At 39.4% G+C, this 23287-nt stretch overlaps 1 protein-coding gene across 4 annotated transcripts in view; it reads right to left on the bottom strand.

Annotated features, from left to right (window-relative positions):
- Positions 1-23287, bottom strand: part of SGCZ (sarcoglycan zeta) — an 840425-nt gene that overhangs the window by 496604 nt on the left and 320534 nt on the right. The gene's annotated exons all lie outside the window — the stretch shown is intronic.

Below are 23287 nucleotides of genomic sequence, written 5' to 3'. Positions count from 1 at the left end.
TGCCATTAAACACTACCACCTATTTAACATTACCACCGTATCAATTCTTCGATGTCCCAAAGAACATAACTTCTCTATCTTCCCCATGCACTATGTTAGCAGGAATCCGAACATGCAACTATTGTCTATTTCACTGGAAATAGAAGAAATTGCTATATTCTATGAACTGACTCACTCATGAGATTTCCAGATGATTTTTGCAGACTCAGGTTCAGGTAGTTAGCCAAGCAAACTTCTGATAAGAGTTAAAGCTTAATGCTGAAATACTATGAATTCTTCCTTAAATCCGAACATGAATTGCTTGAACTGAAAATATATTGTTTTTGTAGCCTTCTTGAGACTGTAATAGCATAAGAATGAAAACTCAGGTTGACTGAGTCACAGTAACCAGATATACTTTTTTTAAAAGGTTTTACTTCTTAACAACTGTACACAGCTATTGCTTCTAAGCTTGCCCATTCTTTAAGAGCTGATCATATCTTGAGCAATTTCGCTGGTTATATATTTTCGGTATGTGATCTTTCAGTACATACAGCCTATGAAGTAATTCTGATAACATTTAAGAAGAAATTATTATAAAGAGAAATTAACTATGCGGAAAGTAAATTCCCCCATTTCCCCGATGAGCGCTGCATATTGGCTCGTGATATTTAACTTAAAATAATACAACTAAAAAGGGAACAGATTTGTGCAGTTTATGCAGAATGTTGAGAGACGTTAGTACATAACAATTCCATAAGTATTTGCTTCCAGAAATAGAGTAGTGCAAACTTGATAGGATAAAAAACAGAAAGCCCTTAAATTATTTAATTGGTATAATGCCAGAATTCAACTAAATTTACATCTGTGAAGTAATTTCATTCAAATTTTTCAAATGACTCCATAAAGAATTTAAAAGATTTTTGTATTTATATAATAACATCAAAACTCTGTAATTATATTCATAAACTGACCTTTATAAAATGGTAGCGCATTAAGTAAAATTGGATTAGATTGGAATATAGTAATAAGAAATGTGTTTTCAGCTTTCTATTTGTAATTCAAACTCAAAGGTTGTAATATATTAAATGTGTGTCAATCTGTAACATGACTGAGTCTACATACCTCTGTTTCCTTGTGTGTCTTCAAAGCTATCCCTCTATCTCTCTTGATTGACAAAAAATTCCATTCACATGTTAATGTACTACATCTCAGCTGATAGCACAGGCATGGGAGAGAAAGATAAATGATGCATCTTAGTACCTTTTTCCTCTGAAATTACATTAGTCTGCTGGGACGTTAGATAGGATGAAGCTGCAGATTCTAAGATCATTATGCTGCTTATTACCCTCTGTATTTATCTTCAGTGATACTAAAGCTTTATAGAAAATCTAATTTCTCCAAGGCTGCATTAGCATCCAAAGTACCAATTTTTGGAGGCCAGGATACATTCCAGCTTCCAGATAATGCATGAAAGGATGTAATATCAATCACAGGGAGATACACCCAACCATTAGGCTTTCTGTATTTGGCGCAGAATTCAACAAGAAGCTATATATCTGGATTGTTTTGGGACCCTCACTCTTAAATTTGGTTCAGGTTTATTTGAGAGAGAGAGAGATGAAGTTGAACTGGGCAATAGAGTCAAGGTTGTGCTAATACTCCATCTTCTTTTGTTCTGTTATCACCAAGGAAATGTTTTGTAGCTCACCTACAAAAGTGTAATTATTTAATTTTAGTAATATTCTTTTTATGGGAAATGTTGCTGGGCATATTTGAAGGGAGAAAAGAAACTCGAGCTCATTTATGTGCCCAAACTCTAACTTTACAAAAACCCCAAACACACAAACCAAAAACAGAGCTCAGAAAATTATCACTGAAGTGCAGGTATGTTCACATTAAACAGCTAACTCACAAACTTAGAAACCCACATATTTGTTTTTTCTGCCTATGCAAGTGATGTTCTACAGACACTTCAGCTGGAGAATTGTACTTTCTTCCTGTTATGAAAGGAAGAAAGTGATGCAGACCAATATGTGGGCAGCATTTCAATAAAAGCACATTTGAAATTTACTCTCAAGTACAAGCATAACGAAATTCCATATTTGAACTCTATACTGTGACAATGCCTGTCCTTGTGCAGAGTGTTTTCCATCTGATACATCAGCCTATAGCAGCTAGAAATATTTCAATTCCAGATTTCTCATAAGAGTGCCCCATAGTCTGTTTCTGCTGCTGCTACCTCCGACAAGCACTGGCCTTGAGATTTTCTGCTGTTGGTAATACTCAAGCGATGAATTAAAACCTCTTGTGCTGAAAAGAGGGATTCTAAGTTTGAATCCCAAACAAGAGGCCACTAAATTCTACCAAATTGGCATGGGAACCTTTGAGGGAGAGCCCAAAAATAGACAGCTGTGAGCTGAAGTTCCATTCTAATGCTGTGAGAGGTTTTCCTTTGCATGCAATGTAATCAAAGTTTGTTAAAGGCAAATCAGAGTGTAGAAGACCTGGCTGAATGGTATGCAGAAAAGATTTGTGACTTAGTTTCCTTAAGGCTCAGTCATGAGGGGTTTAATCAAAATGATTTTTAATATATGATCTATACATATATATTGTGGTTCTCCTTCAGCCTCTATTGCTGCCACATTCACAACATTCTTGTGAATTAGAGGCATGATTTCTTTTACAAAAATCAGTCCATTTGTCTTTACCATATCACTTGTTCATCTGTTTCTTAATTGTGTTTTAATACTCTTTCAGCCCTACTAGGATTGCTCCTAATGCCTTTTTGTGTCTACACTGAAAATGAAGATGTAATTGTAACATGGGTAAGCATACCTGTGCTAGTTTTAATCTAGCAAGCACAGGTAACAATGGTAGTGAAGACATGGTGGTACATTCTTCAATGTGGGTTAGCAACCCTGCCACCACATCTTCGCTACTATTGTTACCTGTGCTATGTAGATTAAGGCTAGCACAGATAGATCTACAATTACACTTTCACTTGCAGTGTCGACATTCCCCTACACACTTAGGTACAACATGTGCTACCCTCTGGTCTTTTGGTATTGTAGCCAATTTTAATGAGACTACATATCGGTGTTAGTAGCTTAGCCAATTCACACTTAAGTTCTTCAGAACTCTTTGATGTGTACTGTCTGATCTGTGTTACCGGATGACCTTTAAATTTATTATTTTGTTCTGCCTCCTCTTTTAACAACTCATCTTCATTGCCTGAAAAGAGTACAACCAATAAACCACATCTCCCCAATATCCTCCATGGGGAAGAATGATGCAAAGCAGTCATTTAGCATCTCTGCAGTGTCTTTCTCCGGAGTAGTCCAGGGGACTCCGGGATCTTCTGGATGTGTCTCTACTTCAGAAACACTTCTATTTCTTTGGCTATTTGCTCTCAAAAGGTTTTAGCCCTTCCATTTTCCATCTTACCTTTTATATGCCAAAGTTTACGATCTCTTTCATTATTAAATCCACTAAAGTTGGATTTCCATGTTATAAATGTTAGCTGGGTAGACCCCGTAGAATATTTTGGGAACAATAGAACATTACTGAACCACCTACGCATGAACCTAATCTGTTCTTTATCTATAGGTATATAGAGCAGTAATACAGCATCCAATTTTTTTTTTTAAATCGTTCAATCATGTTTAAGTAATGCCTATTGTGTCAAGGTCCTCTTCCATTACCAGGATTTCTAGTTCACCCATTTGCTTTTAAAAATTCTTGCTCTGAGACAGACACCTATAGTTTTTACCTTTGTCCAGGAGCCTAGTTTTATTTAAAATACTTTATTCTGACACCATGTATTTTCTATCATTTAGCCATATGATCTCAACCTTCAGTTCTGCTGTAGTTTGTTCTGTTCTTTACTAGACACAGAACTACATTTGTATTATTGCTTTCCTTTACAGATACTCTGTCCAAATTGAATGCTCCTCAGCATCTATGGCTCTTCCCCCCCTCCCCCCCCGCCAGCTCCCAGTGTAAGTAATCCCCCCAAACCTTGTTAGTTTTCTTTGACAAGAATGTTTCCACTTTGATTATATACAGCCTTCAAATACCAAGAACACTCAACTGAAGAGTTCACAAGCAATATTAAAATTGATACATACATATTTTGCATATATCAACTGAACAACTGTGTCTGATTCTGATCTATACCCTGGTGTATACCAGAAACCACTTTTTTGAAGTCAGTGAACTGGCATTGGTGTAGAATAGCTGTGAGATAGACTCTGACCCCAAATATTAGCTGTTCAAGTTAAAAATTACTAAAAAGAAAAGGAGTACTTGTGGCACCTTAGAGACTAACCAATTTATTTGAGCATGAGCTTTCATGAGCTACAGCTCACTTCATCGGATGCATACCGTGGAAACTGCAGCAGACTTTATAAACACACAGAGAATATGAAACAATATCTCCTCCCACCCCACTGTCCTGCTGGTAATAGCTTATCTAAAGTGATAACCTGGATTTGTGCTGGAAACGGCCCAACCTGATGTTCTCACCCCCTCACCCTCCTCCCAAAAACCACACACACAAACTCACTATCCTGCTGGTAATAGCTCATCCAAAGTGACCATTCTCCCTACAATGTGCATGATAATCAAGGTGGGCCATTTCCAGCACAAATCCAGGTTCTCTCACACCCCCATACACACACAAACTCACTCTCCTGCTGGTAATAGCTCATCCAAACTGACCACTCTCCAAGTTTAAATCCAAGTTAAACCAGAACATCTGGGGGGGGGGTAGGAAAAAACAAGAGGAAATAGGCTACCTTGCATAATGACTTAGCCACTCCCAGTCTCTATTTAAGCCTAAATTAACAGTATCCAATTTGCAAATGAATTCCAATTCAGCAGTTTCTCGCTGGAGTCTGGATTTGAAGTTTTTTTGTTTTAAGATAGCGACCTTCATGTCTGTGATTGCGTGACCAGAGAGATTGAAGTGTTCTCCGACTGGTTTATGAATGTTATAATTCTTGACATCATATTCTCTGTGTGTATATAAAGTCTGCTGCAGTTTCCACAGTATGCATCCGATGAAGTGAGCTGTAGCTCACGAAAGCTCATGCTCAAATAAATTGGTTAGTCTCTAAGGAGCCACAAGTACTCCTTTTCTTTTTGCGAACACAGACTAACACGGCTGTTACTCTGAAACCTTAAAAATTACTGTATATGAACAAAACATAATGGATGGACTCTGAGGATCTCCAGAGGATTATGGTCGATTCAATAAAATAACTAGGGTGGAAAAAGGTGCAGAAATTAAACGACATTTCAAGTGCAAAACCAAACACGATAGAAAGATAGCACCGAAGTTGTGCATTTATCAGTCAGAAAGCGACTCCATGGTCTTCATTAGAGGGAAAATGTGCAACGACAGACATGGAATGAAACAGACTTCACTAATTAGTCAAATCATCAGTGCTTTAAATCCCATTAGAGTTTAGAATTTATTAGCTAGACATATGCAAAAAGCCACACAAATGCAAAAGCTTAATAGTAACAGCAGTAAACAGATTGGTGTCTTGCATACCTTACATTTGATTTTTAGATCTTAAGAGGGAAAAAGACAAAGAAAAAAATACTTGGGCTTTAACTCTGTTAAAGGAAAGACATTTCTTTACAACAAATCATGCAGTGGTTCAAAAATAGAGAGAGCAGACTTATATGGCTGTATTGAACACCAATGGAATGTAAGCTACCATAGCAAAGAAAAAAATCATAGTATATAATGTACGTTATTCAAAAAGAGGGGTTTACTTGAATTTTTTTCCATTGTTTCTTCATTTCACTGGGTGTAAACAAACATCCACTGGACATACAAAGATTTGGTGTGTAATTGGGTGTAAGTGGGAATATGAAAAATCCCACAGCACTTGCAAACTACAGAATCATGACCTAAAACTGGAATTTCTACTGTGTTGCAAGGAGCTGAAATCTTTCTAATTCTTGAGGCTGTAGATAACATTGTAAAAGAAAGCACATCACAGAAGGACAATGCAAAATGTGAGGGAGAATCAAAATACTAAGGGTATACCAATAATTTAGCAAGATGAGAAGTGAAAAGGAATGACCAAGGATAAGAAAACTTACTGACTTCAAAGCCGCAGTTTGTTCATTAGGGAGTGAAGGATCAAGGCCTGCATATATAAAAACTACTGTATTTAACAAGAAAAGAGAAAAGTAAAACAAACACAAATTGAGTCTAGCACCTTTCTAGGCACACATTCATGCTTTTCCAAAGCCATTTAAAAATGGTCACGAAATTCCTATTGCTCTTAGAAAAAACACACTATATTCATAAACCACAAGTACCTCTTTATTGAGCATATATATTAATGCACAAATAGAAAAGAGGGGAAGGGAGAGATCAGTTATGATTAGAATAATAAAAAGGTATGGGAAAGAGGATAATTGTTAAAAGTAAAATTGAACACTGACTCAGTTTAGCTGAAAATTGGTAGCCATGTTCATACATGAACTATACAGCAATGAAATTTAGTATAGCAAAAATGGAAAATCAAGGAAAATAGATGACATGTGTGGCACAGTACTGTAGGAGACTAAATATTCAAACAATCTGTGTCAGTGTGAACCAAAGAATACATAGCAACCACCAGCAAGGTTACACCTGCCAGGACTCTTGTCAAACCCCAGTCTCAAACCCAGGTCAGCTGGGCTCTTGGAAAGCAACTTTGGCCATCACACCACACCAGCTCAACTTATTACCAGGCAATTCACAGACTTGGGTGGGCCAGCTTCCAGTATTTCATGACCTGCTCCCTGATTGGCCACAAGGTCTTGACCCTGATTGGCTGGTTACCATATATTAGCTTCCTGCTTCTTTTCTGACCTCCTACGAAAAACAAGTTATTGCCTGCTAGGTGCTGCTTGCACCCTGCCTTGCTGCCTTCCTTGACCCCATTGGCTGCCTTGCTGTATCTTCCACTTGAATTAGATCTCCTGGTTATGAGGTCTCCTGCCTGACCCCTTGGCATAGCAACCCCAAATTTCAAAATCAGTAGCTAGGAAAAATAGCAAGTCTCAGGGCTGGTCTGCAAAAATACTTCATTGGTGGCAAGCTGGGGTGTAAATCCACCCCACACTAGCCTGCCATGCATGAAGTGAATTGTACCATCGTACACTAAAAAGTTCCCTAATGTGCTTTAACCTATTCCTTTTTTCAAAACAGCATAGATTAAACTCCACTATGACACTTGGTCACTGCTGCTGTGAACTATGTGGACACATGGGAGACTAGCATGGGATAGATTTACACCCCATCGTGCTGTGAATGAAGTGTGTGTGTGTGTAAACAAGCCATAATTCAGTGCCATATTGGGAGAGTAAAATTCTCAAATTTGTCCAGTGAAAATTTCATTTGGTGAAAAGAAACAATAGTGACTATACTCCTGTATATTGGTACCAAATAGTTTCTCTTTATTAGCTCAGTTGGGGCCAACCCAAGACTTTTGCTACATGAACAGCAAGTGACAAGGCCCATTCTGTCAATACCAGGTGAAGGCATAGAACAGGACCTCCCCACTCAGTGGTCTACAAATAAATTTAATTACATCCTTACCATAATGTAACATCCTTGGAATGGGAGGAATACCAAAGAAAGCCATGACACTAGCATTTAACTTCAAAAAGGGGAGCTACACAAAGATTAGGAAGGTAGTTAATTGGAAATTAAATGAAACAGTCACAAAAGTGAAATGTCTGCAAGTTGCATGGAATTAAAAAAAACACACAAAATGCATACCCCAATAATAAATGAATAATATCAAAACAGTAAGAGGACCAAAAATGCCATCATGGTTATACAGAGAAGAGGTGATTAGATCCAAAAAGATATCCTTTAACAACTAGAAGGTAAATACCACTGAGGAAAATAGAAAGGTGCATAAACTCTGGCAAGTCAAATGTAAAGTAGAATTAGGCAGGCCAAAAAAGAAAGAAGAATTACTAGCAAAACACACAAAAACTTACATCAGGAGCATCAAGCCTGTGAAATAATCAGTGGGGCCACTGGATGATCAAGGTGCTAAAGGAACACTCAAGGAAGATAAGACCATTGAAGAGAAGCTAAATGAATTATTTGCATGGGTCTTCACTGCAGAGGATGAGAGGGAGATCCTCAGATTTGTCACCAAAAAATGGCTCAGGAGTGGGGAACTGCCCCAGATAGAGGAAGTTTGGAAAGAAATTGATAAATTAAACAGTAATAAGTTACCAGGAGCACATTGTATTTACCAAGAGTTCTGAAGGAACTCACATATGAAATTACAGAACTGTGGTATGTAACCTATTGCTTGAATCAACCACTGTACGAGATGACTGGAGGATAGCTAATCCAATTCCATTTTTTAAAAAAGGCTCTAGATCCGATCCTGGCAATTGCAGGCCAATAAGCCTAACTTCAGTACCAGGCAAATGGGTTGAAAATATAATAAAGAACAGAATTAGACACATACATGAACACTATGTTGGGGAAGAGTCAACAACTTTTGTAAAAGGAAATCATGTCTAAATCAATTCATTATAATTCTTGAGGATGTCAGCAAATACATGGACAAGGGTGATCGAGTGGATATAGTGCACCTGGCCTTACAGAAAGCCTTTGACAAGGTCCCTCACCAAAGGCTATAAGCAAAGTAGGCAGTCATGGGAAAAGAGGGAAGGTCCCCTCATGGATCAGTAACTGGTTCAAAGATAGGAAACAAAGGGTAGGAATAAATAGCCACTTTTCACAGTGGAGAGCATTAGATAGTGGGGTCCCCCAAGGATCTGAATTGGGACCAGTGTTGTTCAACATGTTCATAAATGATCTGGTAAATGGGGTAAACAGTGACTTGGGCAAAGTTAGCAGACAATACAAAGTTCCTCAAGATCGTTAAGTCCAAAGCTGGCTGCGAAGAGTTAAAGGGATTTCACAAAACATGGCAACGGGACAACAAAACGACAGATAAAATTCAGTGTTGATAAATGCAAAGTAATGCACATTGGAAAAATTCATCCTGATTATACATATGAAATAATGGGGTCTAAATTAGATGTTACCACTCAATAAAGTGATCTTTGAGTCACTGTGGATAGTTCTCTGGTAACATCTGCTCAATATGCATTTGCAGACAAAAAAAGCCAACAATGTTAGGAACCATCAGGAAAGGAATAGATAATTGGATAGGAAATATAATAATCCCACTATATAAATCCATTCTATGTTACATCTTGAATAATGTGTGCAGTTCTGGCTACCCCATCTCAAAAAAAAAAGATATTAGAATGGGAAAAAGTACAGAAAAAGCCAACAACGATTAGGGGTATAGAATAGCTTCCATATGGGAAAAGATTAAAACAACTGAGACCGCTCACCTTAGAAAAGAGGAATACTGGGAGACATGATAGCAATCTATAAAGTCATGCATGGCATGGAGAAAGTGAATAAGGAAGTGTTATTTATCCCTTCATATTACACAAGAACCATGGGTCACCAAATGAAATTAATTGAAAACAGGTTTAAAACATAAGGGAGTACTTATTCACACAATGCAGTATCAACTGGTGGGACTCATTCCAAGGGGATGTTATGAAGGCCCCAAAGAATAATTGGGTTAAAAAATAGGACAGTTGGCCCCCTAAAGAAACAGTGGCTTGGTGTTTTTTTTTGTTTGGCCTGCCGTCACTCTTAATCAGGGCAAAAGAAAAAACAAACAATGAAAATGTCAAGAGCCCCAGGCCCCTCCTCTGTGTGAGGTGGGGCTGCCAGGGCAGGGTAGAGCAGAGTCAGATAGTGTAGTAGCCCAGAACCAGAGGAGCCATATCAGCAGCCCAGAGCTGGGGAGCTGAAGCAGCAGAGACCATCCACACTGCTGGTGAGCCAGAACTCTGCTATAGTGGAGAGCCGTGAGACCAGAACCTGCAGTTGAGTAGGGTGAGCAGCTAGGGAGAATGAGGTGCAGACCCTGGACAGAGTGCTGTCAAGGTTCCTTCCCCACTCTGAACTCTAGGGTACAGATGTGGGGACCTGCATGAAAAATCCCCTATGCTTATTTTTACCAGCTTAGGTTAAAACTTCCCCAAGGTACAAACTATTTCACCTTTTGCCCCGGACTTTATTGTTGCCACCACCAAGCGCCTAACAGGGAAAGAGCCTGCTTGGAAACCTCTTTCCCCACAAAATCCTCCCAAACCCTACACCCCCTCTCCTGGGGAAGGCTTGATAAAAATCCTTACCAATTTGCATAGGTGAACAAGATCCAAGGGTTTGGGTCTGTAAGAACAATGAAAAAGCAATCAGGTTCTTAAAAGAAGAATTTTAATTGAAGAAAAAGTAAAAGAATCACCTCTGTAAAATCAGGATGGTAAATACCTTACAGGGTAATCAGATTCAAAACATAGAGAATCCCTCTAGGCAAAACCTTAAGTTACAAAAAGACACAAAAACAGGAATATACATTCCATTCAGCACAACTTATTTTATCATCCATTTAAACAAAACAGAATCTAATGCATATTTAACTAGATTGCTTATTAGCCCTTTACAGGAGTTCTGACCTGCATTCCTGCTCTGGTCCCGACAAAAGCAAAACACAGACAAAGAGAACCTTTGTTTCCCCCCTACCCTCCAGCTTTGAAAGTATCTTGTCTCCTCATTGGTCATTTTGGTCAGGTGTCAGCGAGGTTATCCTAGCTTCTTAACTCTTTACAGGTGAAAGGGTTTTTCCTCTGGCCAGGTGGGATTTAAAGGTGTTTACCCTTCCCTTTATATTTATGCCAAGTGCCCAACAGCGGGTGATGTTGCCAGACAAGAGGACCATTAAGGCTTGGAGTGGGACGTGAACCTGATGGGAGAGCTGATACTGGGAATACAGGTCCCATCACCTAGAGACTGAAGGTCTGTAGCTACCCCCACAGCAGGTATCACCAGAGAGTATCCAGGTCCTCAAAAGGAGGCTTAGGAGACTATGGTTTACAATATTCCCCATACCTGTAGTGCCGGTTCCTTGATCCTTTAACCCTTTCAGTTTTCCCCCTAGTTTACAGTTGCTTAATTAATTGTATGGGGTTTAAACTCAATAGTAGTGATCTGAGTCAGGGAAGTAGCCAGTCAGGAGAGAGTACTCCAGAGTAGGGATACCCTAGCCTCTGTCCTGAGAGAGGAATGATGAGACTGGGAGATCAAGGCTCCCAGGGATCCTGGACCCAGTCTTATCAGGGTTACAAACATGGGAGAGAGAAAAAAAAAGTCCTCACGATCAGGCAGGGACTCATTCTTTTGCCATCTGATTTCACTGGGGTAGTATAGAAGCCAGGAAAATTCTCCATGATAGCAGGACCATTCTCCAGCTCACCCAGAGGTGTTGTCATAGCTTTGGAAGCTGAGTGTTAACATATACCTCTTCTTCACAAGAGGGCTCTGCAAGTTTACTTTGCTTTGCTATAGTGACAATGTAAATATTTGTAATGATGTAAGGTTTAAATTTAAATATTTGTGATATACCAGTGGTTTCATATTTATAAACTGCTAAGTTTCGCTACAATCGTTATTTCTACTCAACATTAGCTCTTTATCTTTCTATTTAATGGTGTATATAACTGAATCCATTTTAATAGATAGAAGAGTGGATTCTGGAGTGGTCCCAGAAATAATTCCTTGGCAAACCCCATTACCACACTGCACCCAACTTCTCCTGGACATAGCAGAGAATGTGGTTCCTGTACTCATGAGCTTTCCCCAGTGGTCAACAGTTCTCCAATTTTCAGTGGAACACTCTTAATGGAAAAAACCTAGGCACATAAACTGAGTCTTACTTTCAGAAACACTGGATTCTATCTATAGATATGTTCCCAAAGGCCTTTTGTTCCATCCAAATCAATAAGACTGATGCCTTTCTAGTAGTCAGCACTCCTGTGATAGGAGGTTGGCAAAAATACAGTGCTATTCTAAAAATCAAGTAAGGCAATGTTCCCAGTTCAGTTCCAGTCTGCAACACCTGAATCATCTTTCTTGCTAGCTATTTATACCACACACTGACAGTCGTTGCTTTGCCAAATAGGTTAGTTTATTAATGTAAAAATTGAAAGTGTTAACAGGTAGCAAATTAGATGCAATCAAATGAAAGTGTCTACTGCAACAACTAAGCCATTCTAGCTTGCCAATGTTTTGTTTCCATTCAGTTACTTCTCAGCAGATATTGGAACATTAGCTGAGAGAATTTAATCTACCAACAGATCATTTCTGGAAATCATCTACATGCTCATTCTATATGTATGTTTTGCTTTTGTGTGTTTCATTTAAATGGAAATGAATGTTGCAATTTCTGACCTACTTCATTTTTTAAGTACTATTATTCTTCCATATGGTATATAATACTTTACACTTACATTGCACCATCTGTGTGAAGATTATGGGAAATATCTGTAGGCCTTACTGGAGCCCTAGGCACGGCTAACAGCCTAAACCAAAGGCTGTGCTCGGAATGGTAACATCTAGAGATCAGCTAACCAAGTAAGCCCACTGCTGATGGAAGAGGACGGTAAAAGAACATTCAGACTTCTTAAGTAACACTGTAAACACAGTCCAAAGAGTGTGGTACAACACCACACCAACCCCTTGAAAAGATAAGGATGGGATGACAGCATAATGGATCAGAATGTTTTGTTTGAACTAGAGGGTACACAAAGGTAGTAATTAACATCTGGAGCATAATACATAACTTGTTTGTAGCAATGTGTAAAAAGAATGGTCATAGGAGGGGCATATTTGATTGGCCTAAGGGACAGCTTTCTATTATATTGATTGAGCTAGCACCTTGTTGTGGGCATATATAGGCTAGCGTACGGTTACTGTTGAGACAGGTTACCTTGTTACTGTGGGGACCGCGCTTGGACAATAAACCTGGATGAGTGCCTTCACCAAACTGAGCCTATCCTCTTTCTTCATGAGTGACATCGAGGCCTACTGAATTGGCAAGCTGCACTGTCTGCTGATGCAGCTAACACATGGAGTTCCACCAACCACACATGAGCAAAAGCAGACACTAATATAGTGCTTACTTTATAGGTGAAGAATCTCAGGTAGAGGCTTAGCCAACGTTACACAGAAAGCTTGAGGCACAAGCAGGTCTCTTGATTATCAGCCCTTTGTCTTAATGATAAAATGGCCTATATTGGTTTCCTTGGTCTCTGTCCTTAGTGTTAAGGTCACTCATGAATCAGACACAGAAATAGTTCAATAAATGTTAACATACGATTCCATGGATATTGTTACTCATTGTTACTGTGTTCAGTTTCCAACTGCTCTTTTTGGTTGTACAGTTTTTGTACGTAACAGATTTTTTTTTTTTAAAAAAAAGCTTTTCAAAATCCTCAAGCCCAAAATGGATCACACATTCAACTTTCAGAAAAAGAAAAGACCCCAGGAGATTATAACAACACTGCAAAAAAAAAGGTAGAAGAATAATAAACATAACTTTTCAACCTTTGCCTGAGGGAAGCACAGCACCCCAGGGATGCAACAACTACCATCAAACTGTTTTATACACACCCACACCCACCAAAAGACCAAAGGAACCTTAAAAGCTATAGGAAGTGATCTAGCAATACGTTTCTTACATATTTCCTCTCTTCTGGAGACTAACTTGGAGTTTCAATCAACACTCTGAAACAAGCAATCTTTTGAAAAGAAGTTTCTATTCTGAACCATCTTCAGGCTCTGAAGCAGAGAATGGGAAAGATGAACAAGTGCTGTGTTTAATATTTGTATACCATGAAAAGATTGACACAATGACAGGATCAGCAATCATGAAAGCAGATGCAGATCAGAAAGTCACAGCAAAGTAAATAGAGAGATATGTACAGAGTGAAACAGTGTCTAAATGCATTGTGACATTGATAGCCAGTCACAAAGGAGCATGACAAGGTTATTTTGTCAAGGCTGAGTTCTACTAAAGGATATTTAGTAGAAACAATATTAATTACAAGTACAGAGATACCTTAAAAACAGAATAAACTGTCCTAGATTAGTTAGCAATATGCCACTTTTGCCAAGAGCAGTGATATCAACATGTAAAGGTGGTTGAAGATCTCAATAAACATTTTGAATATTATTTACCTTCAATAAATTGCCTTGATGAACTCTTTGAAAATGGAGGAAATTAAGCTCAAGTGACCAAATGTGTGAATTAGGCACAAAGTAGACTGAGCTAACAGGTTATATTCAAATCCAGGTTAGACTGAGGCTAAGTCTTGGACTCTGTGTATTATTATTTTTGTTTAAATTTCACACACCCCTGCGAAAATCTAGGTATGTTACAGACAACCAAAACACAAGCCTTAATCAAATATAAATACATCCCATAAATTTACATACCATCTGCCTCACAGCCTCCACCTATTTTTTTCTACAATGCCTGAAAAAGCCTGAGAGAAAAGGCCAGTTTGGCTGTGATTTTTGAAGGTTACCCCAAATCTGGCTCTATTTTGTCCCATTTCAGGTCCTTATCACACTGGTATCTGAACATCACATTATGCTGAGAAGTTCTATAAAATTTTGAACAAATGGAAGAAATCTAGCAATATATCAGCCACTTTGGATCATAGGGGTGCAACCACTAGTAAAGAGACCCCTGCAACATGTTTGGATTATAGATTCTTGCTGGAGCACACATCTATGCTGGTTTAGTTTGTAGAGAATTCCCAGAGAGAAAAAAAAAATCTACATTAAGATGGAGTTAAGTTTGAGAGACTGTATGTGTAATTTAAGGTAAAACAAACCAAACACATTATCACAAATGTTGTAATGGTCACCAAGCCAATCATTGCACACCCAGGAAATTCAAAACTAGGTTCCATTTTAAAAGATATCCAAACATGGAGAATGAAAAGTTAGGGTACCCAAACAATACTAGTGATACTGTAATAGGGCCCTCTGGCTCCTACCTCTGCTCTGGTCCACAAACAGCTCAGAGACCCTTGTGCTGGTTAAACACCTTGTATAATTTATTTACAATGTGTGTCCTTATCATCACCTTCATACGGCTCTGGTCCAACAGTCCTGGGACAGCTACCACAAGCAAAGCAGAGAAAAGCAGCCTCCCTCCATCTTTTATTGCCTCTTGTGCCTATTTGTAGCCTCTGCCTAATGGCTTAATTAGCCTTCCAGGTCTCCTCCACTCACAAATTAGGCACAGCTCTGTTTAATCAGTTTTTCTGTATTTGATTGGAGCTGTTGTGAGGAGAGGGCTGGCTCAGGTGTTCTTTCCTAGCACTCTGCTACAGACACCAGGCAGCAACCACCCAATTCTGAATAATGCATTATAGTGTTTGTAGCCTCAGATTAAATAAAGTTGATCTTTTAATACACATTAAATGTATTCCTTTCCCCCCCCTCATAGTTTCCTTCCAATCTTCACATGTCACTTTTTAATTTTTTTTTAAATATATAGATTGAGTACAATTTAGGAAATATCGCACTTGCCTGTACAGCTTTTACACCAATCTCTGTTCTTACACAACACCATGCATGCTTCAAAGTATGGCTAGCCTTAAAACTGTATTGAGTGCTTTAAGAGCAGTGTAGTCAGTCACCTCCCTCTAAGTACTGTCTCCAGAACAAACCTGAACTCTCTGGACTAATATAATCTCTAACTTTTAGTAAGAAAGATACTAAATTTATAACTCTGATGCCTCACCTGTGCTAAGAACATAGTAATGTACTATATTACTTTCACCTTTCTAATAATCTTTGCTTCTACTAAGTATTATTTTATTCCTTTCTCAATACAGGCTACATTCCCTCTGTAAGGGAAAAGAAGGACCAGCTAATAACAAAGATTATCAAAGCAATAAAATTTCTGCAGCATAATGGTGTGTGCATGAAGCCACAGAAATACTTATGTATTTGGCCACTGGTGGTGGGCTGAACAGGGAGATAGCGGAGCTGAGATATAATGGATGATGAGCTTTCAAAACCTGAGGAAGCATTAACCCAGGAAGTGCCAGAAAATTTTCACTTTGGAAGTCAGAGAGTGAAATGATAACTTTGGCTGGATGTATATAGGAGTATATTGCACCTGTTCTCTCTCCCTTCACCCCAATCATTAATATTTATATTTTGAAGCTCTTCACATTCACTTTTCTCAGTGGAGGACGGGTAGAGAGGAAGGCTTGAGAGAGTCACAAAGTGAGATGATGGATGAGTTTATGAGGAGTAGAAGCGTTAAAGATAGAGTGTCAATGAGAAAGTTAGCCAGGTGGCTTGTGGGCTGTGTGATGTCACTGAGTGTTGGAAGAATCAAATGGGGATAAAGAAATAGCAGAGAGGGCTGGAGGAGAATCAAGGAAGTCTTGGAAAATATCTGGATGATCAGGACAGTCATTTGGACAACGAAAATGTTTTAGCTGACAGCACATAATCAGAGCTGGATGAAAGAACATAATGTGACACATGTTTGGATGACTTTAAAATAGAAAAGAGCACCTGACCAACGCATAGCAGCAATAAAGAGTTGTGGATTGAGATATGAGAGTTCAGAGAAAATTAAAAGGATGTGGAACTGTGGACACACTGGAGATAGCTGAAGTGGGTGTCAAAGGAGTTCAAGGAGCACTCAAGGTGACTGATAGCCATCTCTCAAATACAAGATATTTCAGAGGTTCTATAATTACCAAGCAATGAAGTATATAATCACTAATGCAGCTCAGCATTGACCACATGGTAACTTGTTATGAACTTATCTATATTGCACATAAACAAACTTTGTTAAAATAACATAATTAAGGTTGAGAAGTCAAGCACTTAAAAGTTAAGAAATACCAGATTTAAGATTAACTGCACCCCCCTCCCCAAAAGCAAGGTCCTAGGACCTGGGTCCAGAGTGCTTGCACACTTGACTCAGTCTGATTTGTGTGTGGATGGAGGGGGGACTTGGGCCAGAGCCCAATCTTAATGTGCAGTGCAGGCATATCTTTAGGAGCCTTACACCTTTGGTGTAAATTAGAGCATCTCTAACTTATGCTGGGGTTAGGGTGTGCATGATTGGGGAGTTGCAACAGACTTCTTGATTGTCTTTACTCGGCCTGGAGAATTTAGCCCTGTGCTCACACAAATATGTATTTCCCCAAACAAAAGGATCACTAGAAAGGTTTAGGTGTCTTATACTCCTGTACCACAAACATAGCTATAAAAAATAGCCAGGAATTATCTAGTTAAGCCCTCACATCCTACAACTATGATTTGCCTTCTCCAGAATACCTCACCTAAATGAACTACCCACACCAGATGACTCCTTCCAATATCTCCTCACAAAATATGCAACCTTTGATTCCAAATAAGTGGAATGATGAGAAAAGAACGATTTCACATATTACAAGTATGATTCATATGAAATGTTACCAAGGAAATGGGCTACCGAAGGGATGGCTTCATGAAGAGGCCTTGTACTGTACTGCCACTGGACTATGCACAGACTCCACTCCCCCAGACATCAATATCTTCCTCCTAACATCCCCCCCCAGCATTTCCTTTTAATCCCCTACTCCTTGCTTCCCAAAACCTCAGGCACTCTGCCTGCCTCCCCCATATCCTTGTTTATCCCTTTCTCCATCAGTCCCTTTCTTCATCAAAGGGAGCCACTCATGAGCTGCCATATAGAAGGAGGAAGGGAGGACCTGAGGGCCCCCAAAGGATGAGTGAGGATGTGGGCAAGAAGCATGAGGAAAAAAGTGAGGCTTATCCACAACCCCAAGTCCCATCTCTCTCCAGGGCTCGTCTCCCATTATCCTCTTTTGTCTAGTCTGCAACCCTGTCTCCTCAATATGCCTGTGAGGTATGTATCTGGAAGAAAGCAGTGTGGCAGTATCTGAAAATGGAAGTAGTTTATGGAATTTAATTGGCTAATCTCAGCGTAGCTCAATGCGGTTATTCTGCATAAATGGAAAAGCTATTTACTCTATTTCAGAAGTTTTTATGTCTGAGGTGAGCCTGTGAAATTTGAAGTTTGTGACAACCATTATTGTTTAGCCAGAGGAAGCTAAATATATATGAGAAAAATCAAGGCAAAATTTCAAAAAGGAAGCATTTTTAAATGTTTCTTCAGCCAAAGTTAGTATTTTACTAAAGAATCATAGAATCATAGAATATCAGGGTTGGAAGGGACCTCAGGAGGTCATCTAGTCCAACCCCCTGCTCAAAGCAGGACCAATCCCCAATTAAATCATCCCAGCCAGGGCTTTGTCAAGCCTGACCTTAAAAACTTCTAAGGAAGGAGATTCTACCACCTCCCTAGGTAATGCATTCCAGTGTTTCACCACCCTCCTAGTGAAAAAGCTTTTCCTAATATCCAACCTAAACCTCCCCCACTGCAACTTGAGACCATTACTCCTCATTCTGTCCTCTTCTACCACTGAGAATAGTCTAGAACCATCCTCTCTGGAACCACCTCTCAGGTAGTTGAAAGCAGCTATCAAATCCCCCCTCATTCTTCTCTTCTGCAGACTAAACAATCCCAGTTCCCTCAGTCTCTCCTCATAAGTCATGTGTTCCAGACCCCTAATAATTTTTGTTGCCCTTCGCTGGACTCTCTCCAATTTATCCACATCCTTCTTGTAGTGTGGGGCCCAAAACTGGACACAGTACTCCAGGTGAGGCCTCACCAATGTTGAATAGAGGGGGATGATCACGTCCCTCGATCTGCTCGCTATGCCCCTACTTATACATCCCGTCACATCTCTCCCCCCTTCGAGATCGAACTGAGCGGGGTCACTTTAGCCGGTGACCTGGGGAAGTTCGAAGCCACCAACGTTCCCATGGATGCCCCAGCATCTCTCCCATTCCTTGGTAGGAGTTACACCAGGCCCTTCCAGTTTCACACCCTCCCTTAGGTCGGGGGTGGTCAATAGCACTCGCAGGCTGCATGTGGGAAGGTTTATGAGGCCCGTGCCCTTTGGCCACCCCAAAACCCCAGGGGGGTCAAACTGGGATTGGGTCTTCTCCCCAACAAGCTGGCCAAACACAGCCACTTGGTTATCGGACTGTTTAACTTTCTTAACAGCTTTCACTTCATCTGAGACCTTCTCAAAGCTATCCACACTGGATCTTTCAACAGGAAAGTCAGTGGATCCATTCACAACAGAAAATTTCTGGCTGTTAGGAACTGAAACGTTCTTGATTAAATCACTTTCACACCCTTCAGTTGCAGTAAACTGCTTGCAAAGACTCCATGAGGATTCCTTTCCCTAGGGCTTTTCTATGCAACAATTCACCCCTCACAGAAATTCTACTCTTACCCTCTTCACCTAGGGCTTGCTCAAGAGGAACACTTTCCTGAGCAACAACAGACTCTTTCTGGGTCTCCCTTACATCCAGAATCACCTCTGGCCCATCCGGCGGATTCCTACACAATCCCCTTTCAGGCAAACTTACAGACTTCCTAGATAAAAGGTCAGAAGCATTCTCCTTCCCTTTGCCACACACAAGTTCAGGAAATACAAAGAAAGAAAGAAAAGAAATACAAAGAAAATGCAGTTTTTCTATTAAAAGCTATTGTGCCAAATTTGGTGTCCAAATTCAATCACTTAAGTGTAATACAGAGGTACTGTATTTCAGCCACACTGTAAATGCAACTCTCAATACATCCTAACTATAAAACCATGTCCGACACCTCCATAATGCGTTTGGAATATAATGTGATAATATGGTGTGGTATAAAATTGTCACTAGTATGGGATGGCCACATTTGTTACAATGGCTGAAATTTACCCTTGAGCAAGATAGAAGCATGAGGCTTATGCACTGCTCAACAGGAGCTTAAGTTGTTCATGGGTCTTGTGTTGGCCCTCTGCACAGGGGTGAACTTCACTTATTTATGTCATCCCGAGCAAATGTCAATAAAAAAAATGTATATCGCACCTTTTCATATTTTGCTAATGTTATTAGAGAAGAGTTATTTTAGAAAATGTGGAGAATTTTACCAAAAAAAATTAGTTGTAAATTTTACATTCAACTGCATGGAAAGACAGGTTGTCTTGATTACCACAAAAGGCACATTAAATTAGTTGTTGTGCTGCATCAAGTATTGAAAACTCTGTGACAGTACTCCTTTGCTTGCCTGCAATACGGAACAAGCAGTTGATTAAGCACATGTAGTGGTGTCATGGGTCAAAGAGTACAGGCCAAGGAATGAAATACATGTGACTACTACTGCTTTTAAGAGTCTTTAAACATTATTTAAAATAGTTGCATTTCATATAACCTGTGTGTCACAATTTAAAGTCTAGTATCTCAAGAACAGCTGTGGTTGAAATGGATCTTTGGAAAGCCTAGAAGCCCTGGTATCCAATAGGAAACAGCACATCCTTTTAGCCTAGCAAATCAAAGAATATTGGACCATAAGATGTCACTGCTGCAGGGGAAAGTAGTTCTGATCCTGGAACTGAGGGAGTGGAGGTGGATGGGAGGGAGGGAGGCTATTTTGTTCTTGTCTTTTGTTTGTTTTTAAGAAAAGGCATCTTTGAAAGATACTGAGCCATTTCAACTGGAGTACTGGAAAGAGATGGATTAGAGGTAGAGTATAGGTGAGGAGAAAGATGCAAAATAAATGAAGTTTATTCATGTACTACATTTAGGGTTGGCACAATTCATTTTTTTTTATAATTCCAGTGGATAATATCAATGTTTATTTTAAAGTATTTTTTCCATTTTTAATCAATATAAATGTTTAGAACTATGGAGAATTATAGGGCAGGTCACACAATGTGAAGGGCAGGTCAGACAGTTATTGACAATTATTTAATGACAGTAGATATTGCAATTCAGAAAGTTAAAGTATTATAACCATTAAAATACAAATTGTCAACATCACATTTAAAAATATACAAAGTTGATATCCTTAAATCAAACTTTTATAAGTTCTCAAGAAGCATTTTCTTATTTTACCTATCTGTAAATTTCTATAATTATTGATGGAAATGTTTTTTCTTCGGTTTGTTTGTGTACAGTGAAATGGGTGTTTTCTGACATTTACCAATAAAAATCTAATCCTTCCAAGCCTATGTTGTAAGCTCTCCAAAGAAGGGGTAACAAAAAACCATGCAGATATATAACACTTTATAGAAATGTTAAGCAATAAACTATAAAAAGATACAAACATAGCTTTCACTGTCACAATAGCCTGCTAATATACATGATTGTTTTAAAATCTTCCTTACAGTGTGAGGCTATACTGATTGAGACCTGGCACATGCACTAGTCCTGACTTCTGAAAAACACAATTCAATAGCTTGATGCAGACTCGGCAGTGAAATAAGGATAGACACCTGCAAAGAGTTAAGCTTATTAAACTTTAACACAGGGCAAGGAGCTACCCGCCCATCGCCCATAGTCTCCTGTACCAGGCATTTAATTAGTTCCAGTGTAGGAGTTACAGAGCTCTTACCATATAACCCATAACTCAGGGTAGGCTCACCTCAGCCTACCTCCGGGACTTAGCTCACTCCAAGTCCTAGTACCCTTCCTCTGCGAGGGGGAAGAGAGAGTGCAGAAGGTGGGGACCTCAGCCTGCGAAGGGCACAAGATCTGACCTTGGTCTGCAAAGGCCATAAGGTCTCATCCTGTCACATGAGCCCAAGACCCATCACAAAATCCCAGGCCTTTTACCTCTGGGAACTGTTAATTTTATCATTTTAACTGCGCTAGAAGCCAGCCACAGGGAGTGCCAGAGACTAGCTTGTTTCCACCCCACCCAACCATAATGCCTGGTATCACAACTCCTTCCCAATCTATTCCATCACCTTTCATAGCCATATGTCAGCCAATGTTCCCGCTAATTTTTGACAGGCCACGTGTGCCAAAAATTTCTTCTGTGCAAATGTTTGTGCGTGTGGTGTTTCGCCATGTGCATGGGGTTTAGAATCTGTGTGCGTGCGCACACACGCACAGCTTAGAGGGAACAGTGAAGTCAGCGCCTCCATCTGACAAATATAAGCCATCATCCCTGAAAAACTCAGACAGATTGTAACAGATGTGCCTATGTTTTATCACTGAACCCTCTGTCTCCAGGAACATGCTGGTGACATCCCTATTCACTTTCTTTCTAGACTTGTCCACGTGGGCTGGGTCTGCAGCTCCCCACCAAACCTGACTTGAGAGCCATACTAACCTAACCTCTGACCACAGCCTGTCCAGACTAACCTAACCTCTCAAGATGTGGTAGGAGCTACCTGTTGTCCCTCAGCTGCTGGGACTGCTCCCTTTAACAGTGAGCCCCATCAAGTTCTCCCACTCGCTGTGGCATTTCTAGACAATTTCCCCTCTATGCTAAGTGTTTCTCCCCAAGTTCTATTTCATCTCCTCATGTGCATATAAAGAGATCCCCTTTATTTCTTCCCACAGTATTTAATTGTAATTGGGATCTCTTCTTTGTGATGGGTAAGCCTTTAAAGTTCAATGAAAATTCCCCTGGCCCTAATTTTTTTTTTTTTAATTCTAATCAAGCTTTTTACTGCAGCTGTTCAGTTCATCAGAAGTCTCATACTACCCCCTTAATACATATTTAAGTTCAGGAAAAATAATTTTACACAGTTGAGCTGATGTAAAAGACTTTATATCCACTGATGACTGGATATAAAAATATGTACATTTTAGACAAGTTGACTAATTGGGAGAAATACATCTCCTAAACTGTAATATTTTGGTAAAAGTTTATGTTTTATGAGGCACATTGGAGTTTGCACATACAGTCTTTACTCTGACCCTCTAGAAACCGTAGGATCTTGCCTGAATAAAGTGTGCAGGATCAATCCCTGAGAGTGGTTTTAAAAATAAGGGCTAGATTTTGAGAGGACCTCACAGGAATGCACAAAAAACTTTCTCTTCTTTTACCCTGCTCTAGTGATAACATGTGGAAAAAAAACAAATCAAAAAAAGATGTTTTAAAAATCAGTTTAATCTAATCTCTCCAGACTACAAACACTAAAATGCCTCAATCATAATTATATGGTTATTGAATAGTATCATGACAGGGCAGAGTTAAAACTGTTTGGCTGTCTTAGTTGTACATTTCCTACATTAATATGTCAGGATTTCGTTCAAGTTTAACCTTAATTCTGAATTTCCTGCTAGATGATGCTCAGTTTTGAGATAATTATGACATCCCTGAAATGTATTTTGCCTTAAATTACTGACAAGTATTCTCTCAGCCCTAACTCCATCTTAATGTGGTTGGTATCTGGGAATGTTCATTAAGATTCAGACAATTTTGTTTGTAAATTGTACTGT

This window comes from Lepidochelys kempii, chromosome 4 (assembly GCF_965140285.1).
Source record: "Lepidochelys kempii isolate rLepKem1 chromosome 4, rLepKem1.hap1, whole genome shotgun sequence".
In the NCBI taxonomy this organism is placed as follows: Eukaryota; Metazoa; Chordata; order Testudines; family Cheloniidae; genus Lepidochelys; species Lepidochelys kempii.
This window is presented reverse-complemented; position numbering and strand designations above follow the sequence as displayed.